Below are 17,938 nucleotides of genomic sequence, written 5' to 3'. Positions count from 1 at the left end.
CACTACAAAGGATAATAAATGGTAAAGCCCAACATAAGGAGGCAAGCTATACCCTAGAAGAAGCAAGAAACTAATCGTCTTGGCAACAAAACAAAGAGAATGAAAGCACACAAACATCACCTCACATCCAAATATGAATATAAAGGGAAACAATAATCACTATTCCTTAATATCTCTCAATATCAATGGCCTCAACTCCCCAATAAAAAGACATAGATTAACAAACTGGATACGCAACGAGGACCCTGCATTCTGCTGCCTACAGGAAACACACCTCAAAGACAAAGACAGACACTACCTCAGAGTGAAAGGCTGGAAAACAACTTTCCAAGCAAATGGTCAGAAGAAGCAAGCTGGAGTAGCCATTCTAATATCAAATAAAATCAATTTCCAACTAAAAGTCATCAAAAAAGATAAGGAAGGACACTTCATATTCATCAAAGGAAAAATCCACCAAGATGAACTCTCAATCCTAAATATCTATGCCCCAAATACAAGGGCACCTACATACGTAAAAGAAACCTTACTAAAGCTCAAAACACACATTGCACCTCACACAATAATAGTGGGAGATTTCAACACCCCACTCTCATCAATGGACAGATCATGGAAACAGAAATTAAACAGTGATGTCGACAGACTAAGAGAAGTCATGAGCCAAATGGACTTAACGGATATTTATAGAACATTCTATCCTAAAGCAAAAGGATATACCTTCTTCTCAGCTCCTCATGGTACTTTCTCCAAAATTGACCATATAATTGGTCAAAAAACGGGCCTCAACAGGTACAGAAAGATAGAAATAATCCCATGCGTGCTATCGGACCACCACGGCCTAAAACTGGTCTTCAATAACAATAAGGGAAGAATGCCCACATATACGTGGAAACTGAACAATGCTCTACTCAATGATAACCTGGTCAAGGAAGAAATAAAGAAAGAAATTAAAAACTTTTTAGAATTTAATGAAAATGAAGATACAACATACTCAAACTTATGGGACACAATGAAAGCTGTGCTAAGAGGAAAACTCATAGTGCTGAGTGCCTGTAGAAAGAAACAGGAAAGAGCATATGTCAGCAGCTTGACAGCACAAGTGAAAGCTCTAGAACAAAAAGAAGCAAATACACCCAGGAGGAGTAGAAGGCAGGAAATAATCAAACTCAGTGCTGAAATCAACCAAGTAGAAACAAAAAGGACCATAGAAAGAATCAACAGAACCAAAAGTTGGTTCTTTGAGAAAATCAACAAGATAGATAAACCCTTAGCCAGACTAATGAGAGGACACAGAGAGTCTGTCCAAATTAACAAAATCAGAAATGAAAAGGGAGACATAACTACAGATTCAGAGGAAATTCAAAAAATCATCAGATCTTACTATAAAAACCTATATTCAACAAAATTTGAAAATCTTCAGGAAATGGACAATTTCCTAAACAGATACCAGGTATCGAGGTTAAATCAGGAACAGTTAAACCAGTTAAACAACCCCATAACTCCTAAGGAAATAGAAGCAGTCATTAAAGGTCTCCCAACCAAAAAGAGCCCAGGTCCAGACGGGTTTAGTGCAGAATTCTATCAAACCTTCATAGAAGACCTCATACCAATATTATCCAAACTATTCCACAAAATTGAAACAGATGGAGCCCTACCGAATTCCTTCTATGAAGCCACAATTACTCTTATACCTAAACCACACAAAGACACAACAAAGAAAGAGAACTTCAGACCAATTTCCCTTATGAATATCGACGCAAAAATACTCAATAAAATTCTGGCAAACAGAATCCAAGAGCACATCAAAACAATCATCCACCATGATCAAGTAGGCTTCATCCCAGGCATGCAGGGATGGTTTAATATACGGAAAACCATCAACGTGATCCATTATATAAACAAACTGAAAGAACAGAACCACATGATCATTTCATTAGATGCTGAGAAAGCATTTGACAAAATTCAACACCCCTTCATGATAAAAGTCCTGGAAAGAATAGGAATTCAAGGCCCATACCTAAACATAGTAAAAGCCATATACAGCAAACCAGTTGCTAACATTAAACTAAATGGAGAGAAACTTGAAGCAATCCCACTAAAATCAGGGACTAGACAAGGCTGCCCACTCTCTCCCTACTTATTCAATATAGTTCTTGAAGTTCTAGCCAGAGCAATCAGACAACAAAAGGAGATCAAAGGGATACAGATCGGAAAAGAAGAGGTCAAAATATCACTATTTGCAGATGACATGATAGTATATTTAAGTGATCCCAAAAGTTCCACCAGAGAACTACTAAAGCTGATAAACAACTTCAGCAAAGTGGCTGGGTATAAAATTAACTCAAATAAATCAGTTGCCTTCCTCTATACAAAAGAGAAACAAGCCGAGAAAGAAATTAGGGAAACGACACCCTTCATAATAGACCCAAATAATATAAAGTACCTCGGTGTGACTTTAACCAAGCAAGTAAAAGATCTGTACAATAAGAACTTCAAGACACTGAGGAAAGAAATTGAAGAAGACCTCAGAAGATGGAAAGATCTCCCATGCTCATGGATTGGCAGGATTAATATAGTAAAAATGGCCATTTTACCAAAAGCAATCTACAGATTCAATGCAATCCCCATCAAAATACCAATCCAATTCTTCAAAGAGTTAGACAGAACAATTTGCAAATTCATCTGGAATAACAAAAAACCCAGGATAGCTAAACCTATCCTCAACAATAAAAGGACTTCAGGGGGAATCACTATCCCTGAACTCAAGCAGTATTACAGAGCAATAGTGATAAAAACTGCATGGTATTGGTACAGAGACAGACAGATAGACCAATGGAATAGAATCGAAGACCCAGAAATGAACCCACACACCTATGGTCACTTGATTTTTGACAAAGGAGCCAAAACCATCAAATGGAAAAAAGATAGCATTTTCAGCAAATGGTGCTGGTTCAACTGGAGGGCAACATGTAGAAGAATGCAGATCGATCCATGCTTATCACCCTGTACAAAGCTTAAGTCCAAGTGGATCAAGGACCTTCACATCAAACCAGACACACTCAAACTAATAGAAGAAAAACTAGGGAAGCATCTGGAACACATGGGCACTGGAAAAAATTTCCTGAACAAAACACCAATGGCTTATGCTCTAAGATCAAGAATCGACAAATGGGATCTCATAAAACTGCAAAGCTTCTGTAAGGCAAAGGACACTGTGGTTAGGACAAAACGGCAACCAACAGATTGGGAAAAGATCTTTACCAATCCTACAACAGATAGAGGCCTTATATCCAAAATATACAAAGAACTCAAGAAGTTAGACCTCAGGGAAACAAATAACCCGATTAAAAAATGGGGTTCAGAGCTAAACAAAGAATTCACAGCTGAGGAATGCCGAATGGCTGAGAAACACCTAAAGAAATGTTCAACATCTTTAGTCATAAGGGAAATGCAAATCAAAACAACCCTGAGATTTCACCTCACACCAGTGCGATTGGCTAAGATCAAAAACTCAGGTGACAGCAGATGCTGGCGAGGATGTGGAGAAAGAGGAACACTCCTCCATTGTTGGTGGGATTGCAGACTGGTAAAACCATTCTGGAAATCAGTCTGGAGGTTGCTCAGAAAATTGGACATTGAACTGCCTGAGGATCCAGCTATACCTCTCTTGGGCATATACCCAAAAGATGCCTCAACATATAAAAGAGACACGTGCTCTACTATGTTCATCACAGCCTTATTTATAATAGCCAGAAAATGGAAAGAACCCAGATGCCCTTCAACAGAGGAATGGATACAGAAAATGTGGTACATCTACACAATGGAATATTACTCAGCTATCAAAAACAACGAGTTTATGAAATTCGTAGGCAAATGGTTGGAACTGGAAAATATCATCCTGAGTGAGCTAACCCAATCACAGAAAGACATACATGGTATGCACTCATTGATAAGTGGCTATTAGCCCAAATGCTTGAATTACCCTAGATCCCTAGAACAAACGAAACTCAAGACGGATGATCAAAATGTGAATGCTTCACTCCTTCTTTAAATGAGGAAAAAGAATACCCTTGGCAGGGAAGGGAGAGGCAAAGATTAAAACAGAGACTGAAGGAACACCCATTCAGAGCCTGCCCCACATTTGGCCCATACATATACAGCCACCCTATTAGACAAGATGGATGAAGCAAAGAAGTGCAGACCGACAGGAGCCGGATGTAGATCGCTCCTGAGAGACACAGCCAGAATACAGCAAATACAGAGGCGAATGCCAGCAGCAAACCACTGAACTGAGAATAGGTCCCCTATTGAAGGAATCAGAGAAAGAACTGGAAGAGCTTGAAGGGGCTCGAGACCCCAAAAGTACAACAATGCCAAGCAACCAGAGCTTCCAGGGACTAAGCCACTACCTAAAGACTATACATGGACTGACCCTGGACTCTGACCCCATAGGTAGCAATGAATATCCTAGTAAGAGCACCAGTGGAAGGGGAAGCCCTGAGTCCTGCTAAGACTGAACCCCCAGTGAACTAGTCTATGGGGGGAGGGCGGCAATGGGGGGAGGGTTGGGAGGGGAACACCCATAAGGAAGGGGAGGGGGGAGGGGGATGTTTGCCAGGAAACCGGGAAAGGGAATAACACTCGAAATGTATATAAGAAATACTCAAGTTAATAAAAAAAAAAAAAAAAACATTCAACATAGAAAAAAAAAAAAGTTGACTCTCGGGGGTTGGGGATTTAGCTCAGTGGTAGAGCGCTTGCCTAGTAAGCGCACGGCCCTGGGTTTGGTCCCCAGCTCCGAAAAAAAAGAAAAAGAAAGTTTACTCTCATGCTTGTCTCCAAATAAATAAAACAGGACAGCCATTTAAATTTGAACTTCACATAAAAATAACTATGTCACAAATAGTGTTTGTGGCACACTTGTACTAAAAAGAAAAGAAAAATCAGAAATTCGCGTTTAATAAAGATGTCATATATTCATGTTGCAAAAAAAAAAAAGAAAAAGAAATAGGTGCTTTTTCAAATTATACTCTGTCTCATCACCTAAAATAAAATTATGCTTTAGCTACTAATGTTTCCTAAGTCGAGAGTAGGTAGCTAGCAGCTGTTAATGTTTTTATTCAAAGTATACAGTGCCCTCAGGTTTAAGATATATTTTGCATTGCAGGAAAGTGATAAGTAGTTAAGCAGCCAATTTTTAAGTTACATGAATTTATATCTTGCTACCACATCAAACAGAGTAACTTAAGCTTAGCTCTTCGCAGCTAATCTTCTGCGAAATGTCAAAAAATATATACATAGTGTATCCGGCCAACAGCTGCCTGAAAAGATAAAAAAGTTCTAAATTATATTTCAAAGACAATCCACCTACGTTGCTATTGCTCTAAACTTATCTTGAATAGTACATTAAAACTGTCAAATTCTATATCCAGGGAAATAAAATCAGAAATTATCTGCCTAAGTTTAGGGGGAGACACTGAAATTTGTTTTGTTCTTTGTAGTAATGTAGTCTGATTCAACCATTAACCACAGATATCTCTGTACCTTACATGAGAATCATTTCATATAACAACCTAAGTTTTTTTTTACCGAATAAACCACCAGAAAGTATCCCTTTCATGGATTTTTTTCCATGTTGTGAAACCCATAAATAAATGATGGATTTCCTTCCTGTATAGCAGGATACTAACAATGAGAAGGACATCACACAGATGGGACCTGAGTGTAGAAATTGTATGGTTGAGTTCCTCAGAGATGAAGCCCTTAGTATTTTCCTTAGCAATACTTAGGCTCCTATATTTAGCTTCATGGGGCCCCACCATTACTGCAAGCCTTACCAGGTTACTTATCTGGTGTGGAAACAACAGGGAGAACAACAAGGACCAGTCCTGACGTGTAGCCAAGCAGGAAGCATCTACTATCACATGTACTTTTCTTTTGCATTAGACACTGAGCTGAATTTTGCAATGTAACCTTGCTTCCCAATGCTTGTGCTTTTGCACAAGTACCTTTTGCTTTTTCTTTCATGGACCTTACACTGTTAAAGGTTCCAGTATGTATCCCTTTCTTGCTGTGTGCACACAAATGGCTTTCCTTCCTTAAAAATACTTGCACTTATGTGTATCTTAAGAGTGATCACAGTAATTTATCCTCATCCCCCCTTTTCTCTCTGTTCCAGGTACGCTCTGTGTTCCAGATTTGTCTCCTTTTTCTCTGCCTTCACTCTACCAATCTCCCCTCCACTAGGATTACTGCTAAAGCATCCATTCCACAGAGAGATGTTTTGAGAACTCTCGATGGGTCTATGTTTTGTCACGCATTATTCCTCACCTTTCTCTTACAGGTGTTAAGAAACCAACACTCAGAAGCTCAATGAACTTGTGCTTAAGTCATATGTGGAGGTGAGACTTAACCTTACTACATCTTAAAGACATAACAGAAATTTTTCCTACTGTATTTTAAGACACACTCACTCCTGTGTGCATCATGTCCTATGGTTTAAACTGAATTATCTTTTGTAATTTAATCTCAATTCTTAAATTTACACTTGAAACCAGGCTGAAGTTTTTGCTTATCATCATTTTGAAACCAAGAAAAATTAGTAAGAGACCACATCTCCTATTTTCATCAAAATATCATGACCCAAAACATACAAAGATCTTATTTTTTAAACTACCTTCTCACTTATGTGTTGTAGAATATGAAAAATTTCCCTTACCTAGTAAAATGTTTTCTTCTACTTACAGTCATTTTCACTTCCAAAGGTAATAATATAGCTTAAATAGCAGTAGTATAAAACTGCCTTCTGAATAGGAGGCATTGTGCTCATTTCTCCAAAGTTTTCAATAATTAAATAGCATGAAACAATTGTATATCAGAAAAGGATGCACAAATAATACCTGAAAATGTATAATAACTACAACAAAAGCTTACTAGTTGGCTGGACATTTCTTTTGCATGTATTGAAGGGATAGAGACCTTGTAATTTCTTTATTACTTGTTTTTGAAGAGCTAAAGCATCCAGAAAGTTTTTGTGTACTCTGATCAAAATTCAACTGACATACATATTGTATAAGCCTCATATAACAGCAGACCATTGTCCTACCTAAAAGTTATGGATAACGTAAACTAGAATATTATAAGAAAATTATAATTCATAGAGTTCATAGTACTCATAATATATGTTATAAATGTAATAGCTGAGCTTAAAGATAAACACAAGAGCAGATTATTAATATGGAAACACAAATTTTAAATCAACAGTCATTGTATCTCACTGTTAAACGATTTCCACTCCTTTGAGCAGTAGAGCATCAGAAACCTCAAGTATCAGTACTTCAGTCAAAACAACGTATTTTAAATATTTTATTCTTCAGCAACCATTACATTTTATTCAACAACCACAGATATGCATTCTTATTATACACTCATATGTTAACAATAAATAGAGCAGATGGTCTATTTATAACTACCAGCAATGGTCAATAAAGTACGATGGAATCCCATCACATTTATAGTGCCTCAAAATGGCAGGAATGGGAGCAGAGAAATTGTGGCGCTGAATTTCTAAGGTAATGTACTTTAAGCTGACATGGCAGATGGGTACTCTCACAAATCACCACAGACTTTCGAAATTTCCTTTGCTACCCTCGGTTACGTCAAGGGAGCTCTTCCTTTATCTGGCTTGCAATTGCAACAGCAAATTTCCATTAGAGGTCCTGCACAAATATTTATCTATGTGAATCAATGTGACTTATTCAGTGTTAACATGATGAAATGGACAGTATGGATGCTTCCTAAAAGTCATAAAATTTATCTGCTTTATACCTACATAGAATTGTTGTCCATAGTCTTTAAATGTTTTGTCCAGTGATAGATAAATCACTGATTCTTAAGCTTATTATAGGAAGTAAAAAATACAACAAAGGGAAATAACATTTTTCGTGAACCAATGGAAGACTTTAAATTAAAATATTCACCATTTTATTGGCTTAGGATTTTCATGATTTCATCATAAAGATTACCATTATTATAAAGACGACAATTTACATCTTTTCATGCAGGCAGAGATAATATAAAAAATTAAAAAATGTTTTCTTAGAATGAATTGCTAGTGGTGAAATCGATGCTGTGCCCATTTAAATATCCCTTGCCATACTTCAAAATGGTTGCGTACTTGTGACAGATAAGGAAAGGACTGTAACTCATAGTATAGAATGCTTTTCCAGCACTGCAAAGAAATTGAGCAGACCATATGGATCAGGCCCTCGAGCTTATCCTCAACTACAAACTGAATTAAAGACAACCCATGTTGCATGAGTGAGATCATGAAAAAAAAAACCAAAAGTAAAAATTAACATAATAAAATAATTTTAAGCTGGGCAGTGGTGATTCACAACGTGAATCCCATCACTCAGGAGGCAGAGGCACATAGATCTCAATAGTGTAAAAGCCAGACTGGTCTATAGAGAAAGTTCCAGGACAGCCAAGGCTATGTCTCAAAAAAATTAAAATAAATAAATAAATATTTAAAAGTTAAAACATCAAAAACTAATTTGTAGTCACTAACTGGACTCTCAAATTCCATAACCGCAGTAGCAGTTGGCACAAATAATGTGCAAAGCAGACCAGTACGTAAGAAGGCAGTGGAGCAGAGTAAGAAGGGGCAGCCTAAATCACAGCACAGTGAGTTTTCTTTGAGGGCCTTTACTCCAGAAAGAGAGGATTCTGTTGAGGGCAATTTGACACAGCGCAGCACTGGCTTGTTTGTATACATGCTTTCCACAAGGCACCTTAGAGATATCAGAGGCATACTTTACTTTATTGTAAGCATCTCCCATGCACACACAACAGGCATGCTATAAAAATTTAGCTAGTATTTTACAACTAAAATTGGCTTAAACTATTCAATTTGCATTCCTTCTCATAACAGATGTCCAGAAGTGTGTGCAGGGATGGCTAACGCTGATCTCCAGCATCAGGAATCAGAGCCAGCTGCTTTCCACGCTTCTGGGTTTCACACGCCAGAAACAGAAAGGAGACATTCAGAATTCCTAACGTAATGTTCCCAAAGTAGAAAGGAAAGGTAGAGGGGTATCTTACATCTCCTTTTGATCTATTCCTGAGTTTCATGACTTCCTATTGGACTGAATTGGCTTAAACATCCAAATTTAATAAGTGAACCTGGTTAGTTTGGAACCGTGATTGACAATTTCAACCCAAAGTCCAAGCCATATTCTAGATGAAGTTTTGTTGCTATATTAGTGCAATTATATCATCCAACTGTAAGACTTTTTCTTAACTTACATAATAGCAAAGCTAGAAAAAAATACCAACAGATTCATCATAAGGTCTCATAGCTGGTTGAAGACTTAGGTATTATTTGTAATTCCTTATATCATGTAGCAAAAGAAGTTATTTTTGTATATTATGGGATTAAATAATTGTTTTTTACACTTTCCTTATTAAAACAATTGATAGTTTTAGTCATAAATATGTATTGAGAATTTCAAAAACAAGGACTATTGTTATTATCCTCGCTGAGTTTTAGAAAGCAGAGCAGTGGAAACTTAGATTGTCAGAGTTGGGAGACAGCTCAGCAGTTAAGAACAAATCCACTCCTTCTTTAAAAGGGGAACAAGAATACCCTTGGCAGGGAATAGGGAGGCAAAGTTTAGAACAGAGGCGAGTTTAGAACACACCCATTCAGAGCCTGCCCCACATGTGGCCCATACATATACAGCCACCCAATTAGATAAGATGGATGAAGCAAAGAAGTGCAGGCCGACAGGAGCCTGATGTAGATCGCTCCTGAGAGACACAGCCAGAATACAGCAAATACATAGGCGAATGCCAGCAGCAAACCACTGAACTGAGAATAGGACCCCCGTTGAAGGAATCAGAGAAAGGACTGGAAGAGCTTGAAGGGGCTCGAGACCCCATATGAACAACAATGCCAAGCAACCAGAGCTTCCAGGGACTAAGCCACTACCCAAAGCCTATAAATGGACTGACCCTGGACTCTGACCTCATAGGTAGCAATGAATATCCTAGTAAGAGCACCAGTGGAAGGGGAAGCCCTTGGTCCTGTCAAGGCTGGAACCCAGTGAACATGATTGTTGGGGGGAGGGCGGTAATTGGAGAGGATGGGGAGGGGAACACCCATATAGAACGGGAGAGGGAGGGGTTAGGGGGATGTTGGCCCGGAAACCGGGAAAGGGAATAACAATTGAAATGTAAATAAAAATACCCACGTTAATAAAGATGGAGAAAAAAAAAGAACATATACTGCCTTTGGAGAGAACCCACATTCAGTAGCCAGCATCTGCATCCGGATGTTCACAGTTCTCTGTAATTCTGGCTCCAGGGGATCGGGTACTCTCTTTTGGCCCTGAATGTCACTGCTTTTACATGTATAGAGCTACACACAGGCAAGTGCCTATACACAATATTAATTTTTAGAACTATTTTAAAATAAGATTACCTTTGCATTAAAATCATTCACATTTGGGATTTTGTAATATTACATATAATTTCTATCAGACAATGTCATTGCAAAGATATTGATAAATTATTGTCGTCATGGACTGAGAATGTTTTAGTTCTACTAAAATATTTACTTAAATGTATCTTTATAAGTCCATTTTGATTTTAATAGAACTGTTATTTGAATTAAAAAACCATTAATCAATAGCTGGAGTAATGTATCAGTGGTAGAATTGTTTGTGTTTGCAGAGGACCTTGTCCAATTCAAAACACCCATGTGGCAGTTCCAAACTTCCTGGAACTTCAATATCAGGAGATATGATACATTCTGATCCTCTTAATCTCCTGCGTGCATGTCATGTACATCATCTCACACAGGCATACACAGCTATTTAAATGAATCACAAATGCATATTAATAAATCAATACATATTAAATTTAATACAAAATATTATGGTAAAATATATTGATTTCTTATATTATCGTGTATTTTCATTAACATTTAATCATGCTTAAGAAATGTTTAGAACTATATTCACTGTGGTTCACATAACAATATAGTGACCAAGTTGTGAAGAAATGCTTGTATCCTAGTGCAGAATTAGTGACATTAATAAAACAATATTCATATTTAAGGTAAGAAATAGCTAAGTCATAAGAGCTATATATCGCTTACAATATAACTATTACAATCAAAGAAAGTCAAAACCACGGGCAGTAATCTAGACCAAGACAGGTGATTATGTACACATGGAAATAAGATATTATAGAGGAATTTTCATCCAAAAACATGGCTGCTTTGCCAAGGAACCACATCCAAAGACCTTGATTTGTGTGATTTGTCTGGAATGCAGACAAGCTATACACCTTTATATCCTCTGGCTGGAATCCAGATACACCCTTAGTACAGACCTTTAAGGTAAATAAATTTATAGAAGGAAGCAACTACGTTTGAATGTGGTGTTAAATGTGGGGCAGATTTAAAAAGTGACAAATCAGAGAAAGATTTGGCAGAATGAGTTATCGGTAAGATATGCCCAATACTCATAGAACAGTACAGCTGCGAAGGCACCATGCTCCAGTGTAGGGGAATGCTAGGGCAGGGAGGCAGGAGGGAGCAAGTGGGTGGGTGGGGGAGCACACTGATGAGGGCAGGGGTTAAGGAATGAGATGGGGAGTTTGCAGAGGAAAAACCTGGAACAAGGATAACATTTGAAATGTAAATAAAAAATATACAATTAAAATAAAAAAGAACGGTACAGGAAAGAAAAGTTAATCAAGAGCAGTTTAGAGGAAGAAAGTCATTTCAGGGAAGTTGATTTCCTTCAGTCAGAGCAGTCAGTGCAGTTCTCTTTGTGTAATTTAGAGGCAGTTTTTCAAAGCAGAGTGATTCAGTGAGAAGCCAAGAGAAGCCAGATTGAATCAGTGAGCTTGGAGAGGAATTTGAGCCATAACAGCTGAGTTGAATGAGCCAGCCAGAGTTCAGAAAAAACTAGAAGGGTTGAGCTTATTCAGCAGTAAGCCTCCAAAATGACAATTACATCAGGCAAATAAAAGATAGAATTACAACATGGGGCCATGTTCACAGAGTTAACACAGTAATTGCAAGTAACACAGGCAATAAAATAAAGTCAGATTATAAAGCCCTTGCCTCTGAAAGAAATCAAGAGTAAATGTTCTGAAAGGAGTACATCTCAGTAACAATTGTAACCAATGGCTTTATGCAGATATACTCTTCAATCCAAAAAATAATCTAGTAGCAGACATCACAACTCATATTTTCAAGAGATCTTAATGAAGTTTTAGAAAGTAATTTACAAATAAATTAGCCTAAACAAGAAATTATTATTTAACTTGGGAAATACCTTGTTGAATAACGAAATGATAATATAGATGGTAATATAGATGGAGATGAATATTTATTTAGAACATAATGAGTCATCTTGCTTCCTAAATGTTTCATATTTTCTATAATTAATATATTTTGCAATTTTACATGTCTGGTAATGTTGTATAGATGCTGTGTACTCTTCATTGGAAAAAAAAAGCATATTCACATACACATACTCCTCTTTAGAAATACTCTTGCACACAAGTTATTGGCCACCAAGCTAAGATGTTGGCAGACACGACGAGGAATAAAAACCGAGCCTAATTGCAGACTTGTATATTTGTTAGTACTTGGTATCACTATACAATGAATTAGTCAGACAAAATATAACAGAATATATACGATTTAAAGAAAATGAAATTGAGACATAACTGAAGATTTAGATAATGATTATTTATAAGGCCTGTGTTTCTCAAAGATTATTCTCATGTATACTCAAGGAATATTGAGTAATTTTATAAGACAATGATAACTGTTTTGAAATTAAACATAACTAAAATGGGAGTTTCTGGCTGTCAGGTAATACAGACTCATATGGTGAGACAGAATCATGTGTTATTTTGCTAAGACGAGACGCATGGAGGGGCATGTGTTGTTTCAAGAGAGTATACATAGAACTCAACAGACAGAGATGGTGGCATGCACAGCTAGCTTTGCAAAACTTCATTGGTCTCACATCTTCATCTTCACTGATCTTTACTTCATTGAGAGAGATAGAGCTGACAATTTCTCCTGGCAGCCAAGCTGGTCCTGGTCGCTCCCACTGACTCGTGCTGATTTGAAGCAGGCCTGGCGGTTTATGACAGATCATGCCACCACTGCTGATTCATGTTTGCTGTGCTGACACTGCTGAACTGCTGATATCCTGACAGAGATTGAAATCACACACACCCCCACACACACCAAGAAACTACTCCTACACAGGTCCACATCATCTCGTCCTACTTACCGTCTTTTCTCCCCTACTTTTAGATGGCATGCTAGAAGGAGGGTCGAAGCATTTGAGACACCTTATTAAAAGTGGGCTTAAAATACCAAAGCCTACATTTACCCATGATATTCACTGTCTCATGCTTTACTCTTAGAACTCTCATTTCCTATTAACACGCTATAGTTCTAAGTCTCAAAGTCTGTATTCACCCAGCAGTAAATTTAACAGAGGATCTTACAAATTGACAAGGTGAAGGAAGACCAAGGGTTCACAGGCATTCCGCACACTAGCTTTGTTTTCTTCATACTCGAGAGAGGCAGCTGGAAAAGAGGACAATTGTAAGGTCCCTTTGTAGAGCTCATTGTCAAGATAAAAATACCTATATGTGCATAACATGAAGGCAAATGTGGGGATTATGGACAGAGAAGGAGTCTACTTCAATGTAGAGTTTTAAAGAGCCTCTGGTCTCATCCAGTGAGGGAAACACGGTTCACATCCCTGCGCTTCTTGACCTTGTCTACTAACCCATCCCCTGTGTATCTTCTACTTTTTGTGTAGAGGCATAAATCTTCAGAGACTTTTAGATGCTCAAGATTCCCCTTGTGTTTCTGCACAGCCATGATTCAAGTATTGTAGGTTTCACATAAATGTATTCGGTTTTCCATGTGAAAACCCACCTGCCCATGTCCCCATATCCCCTAACATGTTGCTCAATTAGTAAAGAAACATGGATGGACTTCTCCAGAGGAATTTAAAAATCTATGCTTCTGGATCATTTCTCTCTACTGAAAATGAGAATCCCATTTAGGCCAATCAGATTCCTGTCTTGCTGGATCATTCAGTCATTGTACATAAACAAAATGCAGCGTTTGCAAAGTAATAGAGAGAAGGAATGTTTCTATTTTTCTTCTTTTTTCAATTTTTTTTTTGACCTTATAACTACAAAATTTCTCCTTTTCATTTCCTCCCTGCATACTCTCCACATCATACTTCAAATTTATATCATTTTTCTCATTAATTATGATTGAAGACATATTTAGATGTATATGTTATTACATGTATATCTATAGATATATAAGCTATTTATAATGCACTACACACACACATACACGCAATTATATATGTGTGTATATGCAAGTGTTTTTTGAGTTGTCCTGATGCTGCTTGATTTCTAATGTATTTATTTTAAGGATGTCCAAACATCAGGATGGAAAACAGAAAAATGTGTTTTAATGGGGGTGGGGAGGTTAAGCCTATATTTCCACCGGAAAAGAGAAGCTATGAGTTCCTCCCAAGATGATAAAAGTCAGACATGACAATGGAAGATCCCTCTGAAGGCTTTGACTACAGACAAGGAGATTGACAGACCAAACAAGATAGGTACACACACACACACACACACACACACACACACACACACACACACATATATATATATATATATGTCTCTTTATATGGCAGAGACAGCTCTAGGACTGGCTGAGACTTAAATGCCTGTGTCTTGTGTACAGGCAATAACTCTTTTTGTGTAAAATTCTCATAATTTTTTATTATACACCATCCTTTAGGATGGCATGAATAGAAATTTATATTGTAGTTTGATTATGTGATCAAACTAACCTCTAAAGAAAGGCAGTTGTCTTTACTGATCTTCCTTAACTGATCAGTGCACCATGCATGTTCCATATAAATGTCTTTACAGAACTATGTGCCGCTTTTAAGGTTTGTATATTGTAGAATAAACAAGGAAAAAGTTAGCCCTGACAAGATTTATACTTTGGAATGCTAAGATTCTGGGACCTTCCATTCCAGCTTCTTGCTTGATCCTATCTCAACTACACTGAAGCTGTTTCCTCTAAAGACTCACTTCTAGGACATTTCCAGAAGAGCTAACTCTCCCATCCAGCCTTTCAGACTATTAAATTAGAACTGCAGTTAAGCCATGAACTTTCTCAGCACATAAAGACTAGACAACAAATAATGCCAGCTGGCCTTCCTTTTACAGAGCCAACTTTCCTATTCCATATGCCCTCCAATTCTTCCTCCCAATTCAGCCAGAAACAAAAACCAGAAGATCCTCATCCCAGTTCCTTACATTATAGTGTATGGTTCTGCTTATTTAATGAATTATAAATATGTTGACATTTAAGAGATAACATAATTGTAGCTTTGATCATGGAGGAACCTAGAGATCTTAGACTCAGGGATGTCTACCTTTCCTCTTCTCTTTCCTAAAAGTGGTGGAAAAGAAAATAGAGATATAGTAGTATTATAGAAATTAAAGAAGTAGACAAATAGGAATAGGATATTAATTTTACTTTTAAAGTGTTCTGTAGCCATAATCTTATATCAATAGAAATCTTTATATTTGATACAAAATTAAAGTTATAATTTCTTACATTGGTACACAATTTATTTATTGATATAGGTTTTAAGGTTTTCATTGGTATAAAATTTTGTATATTGATACAAAATTTAAAATTTATTATAGCTCTCAGATAGGCATTGTGCCTGTGTAACTCACTTAAGGATACGAGGGCTTCGACTCAGTCCGGATAATAGCTGCTATTACAAGCTGCTTAGGATGATTAAGTTATGCAAGTTAATAGTCAGAGAGTAAAACTCATGGTCATATGAGATTCCAATGTAATTAATTACAGCAAGTGTTTTCACGAGTATTCAAAGAGTGAATATCTAACAATAATCAGTGTTAGACAATTCAGTTATGCTAGGTAGATAGCCTTCAAAAGTGGGAAAGATCCACAGAATACGATGTTCAATATTATTTTATTACTAAAGATCAATTGACTAAGAGACATGTGTGCTCCTGACAATATCCCCATTCCATTTCAAGGAAGATATTGAACATCATTACTTCTGTTGTGGTAAGGTAGCCACTGAGCAAGAATTGCCCTAATTCATATGCAGACAAAAACAATGTCCACACAAAGGACAGACAGATGTGGGATAGTCAACTGCCAAGCTCTCCCAAGACAAGACAAGCTAGTCTTTCATAATTCCTGCTTCCCTTAAGGTCTCTCCGATAGTTCTAGGCCATAAGACTGAAGACAGATGCTCAACCATTATAAGAAATTAGGGAACTTTCCAGACAGTCAACTATCTCTGCAAACTGTACAGTTTTGGAAGCTTGGAAGCTGTGTGTGTGTGTGTGTGTGTGTGTGTGTGTGTGTGTGTGTGTGTGTTCAGGTAATATGTAATTCCTTCTCTGATGCCTGGAAGGGTTGAAGACTAGTTTACAGTCTCATAGTTGAACGTAAGTTGTTTAGCATTAAAGATGTTCCATATTTGAGAGGATGGATTTCAGATGGTAATAGAAGTTAAAATCAACATAGTTCAGGCACAGAACTTTAAGTTAGGGTAGATGGTAGAGTACTTTAAATAAATTGACATATATGATAAGATGTTAAGTGTATATCCCACTTTGAATTTACATAATTGCTATGGTTGTGCTTAATTTGTATCTGAGAGAGCTGTTTGAGTTCTGATGCTAATTATGCTTCCTCAAGAAGGGTTGCCCCTGATAAATATTTGATCACTTACTCCAGGTGATCTTATGTAAACCTTCTTCCCATTTTACCTGGTCAATAAAGGCTACAGCTGGTGATTGGGCAGTAAAGGGGAGTGGTCAGATGGGAGGTGTTTGAGAGTGAGGCAGGTAGAGAGAAAAACAGGAGGAGGGAGAAAGAGAGGACAGAAGTGGAGGAAAAAGTCATGATGGAGTAGAACTGCGTGTCCAGAAAAAAACCACAAGTAACAAAGGGTCTTAGGGCTGGGGATTTAGCTCAGTGGTAGAGCGCTTACCTAGGAAGGGCAAGGCCCTGGGTTCGGTCCCCAGCTCCGAAAAAAAAGAACCAAAAAAAAAAAAAACAACAAAAAACAAAGGGTCTTATGGCTGGGTAATAAGTTAATGTAGCACTAGATCTGCCCAATATAGGCACATAGCTTATAATTAAAATAACTAGATTATATGTTTTGTTATACAGGATCTTTGGAGTTTGGAATTACTAACAACACAGGTGTTCCAAAATATAACCTATTCAACTCTGTATGCTATTTGTTTGTATCTTATCAGGGCTATTTATTGACTATGCAAACATGAGCAACACCAATGGACATGTCAGAGTGGATGGTGAAAATCCCATGAGGCCTCAGCCCTCACTATAAACTCAAGGTAACTGAGAAAACATGGGAGCAGGAGAGGTGGTGCCCCTAGGGAAAGCACACTGATTGGTAGGGCATTGCCTGTCAGAAAGTTTCTTAACATGGAGTAGGAAAAAGTTAATGTGTATAGATACTCTCAGTAGCTATGATCTTCACATAAAAATTGAAGTAAAGGTCAGTCAAATATTTGCAGGAAAAGATCATTGGGTGGGAGCTATGCACTCTATCTGAAGAATTTCATGAATGCTCTGCAAAACATGCATAGACACGTGGGTTGGAAGGATTACTAGGAGTCCTATTTATATATACTAGGGGCTGGACTTTAGGCTTGAACACAGTTGTATCTGAATACGAGGTAGGAACCAAAAAGTTTAGTTGCTCTAGTGTTAACTCAAATAAAGCAAGTGAAAGTGCTTCACGAGAGGCAGTAAACCCTGCCAGGCTTTCATCAG

This window comes from Rattus norvegicus, chromosome 20 (genome assembly GCF_036323735.1).
Source record: "Rattus norvegicus strain BN/NHsdMcwi chromosome 20, GRCr8, whole genome shotgun sequence".
Taxonomy (NCBI): Eukaryota; Metazoa; Chordata; class Mammalia; order Rodentia; family Muridae; genus Rattus; species Rattus norvegicus.
The sequence above is the reverse complement of the archived record's forward strand: the minus strand, read 5'-3'. Positions refer to the sequence as shown.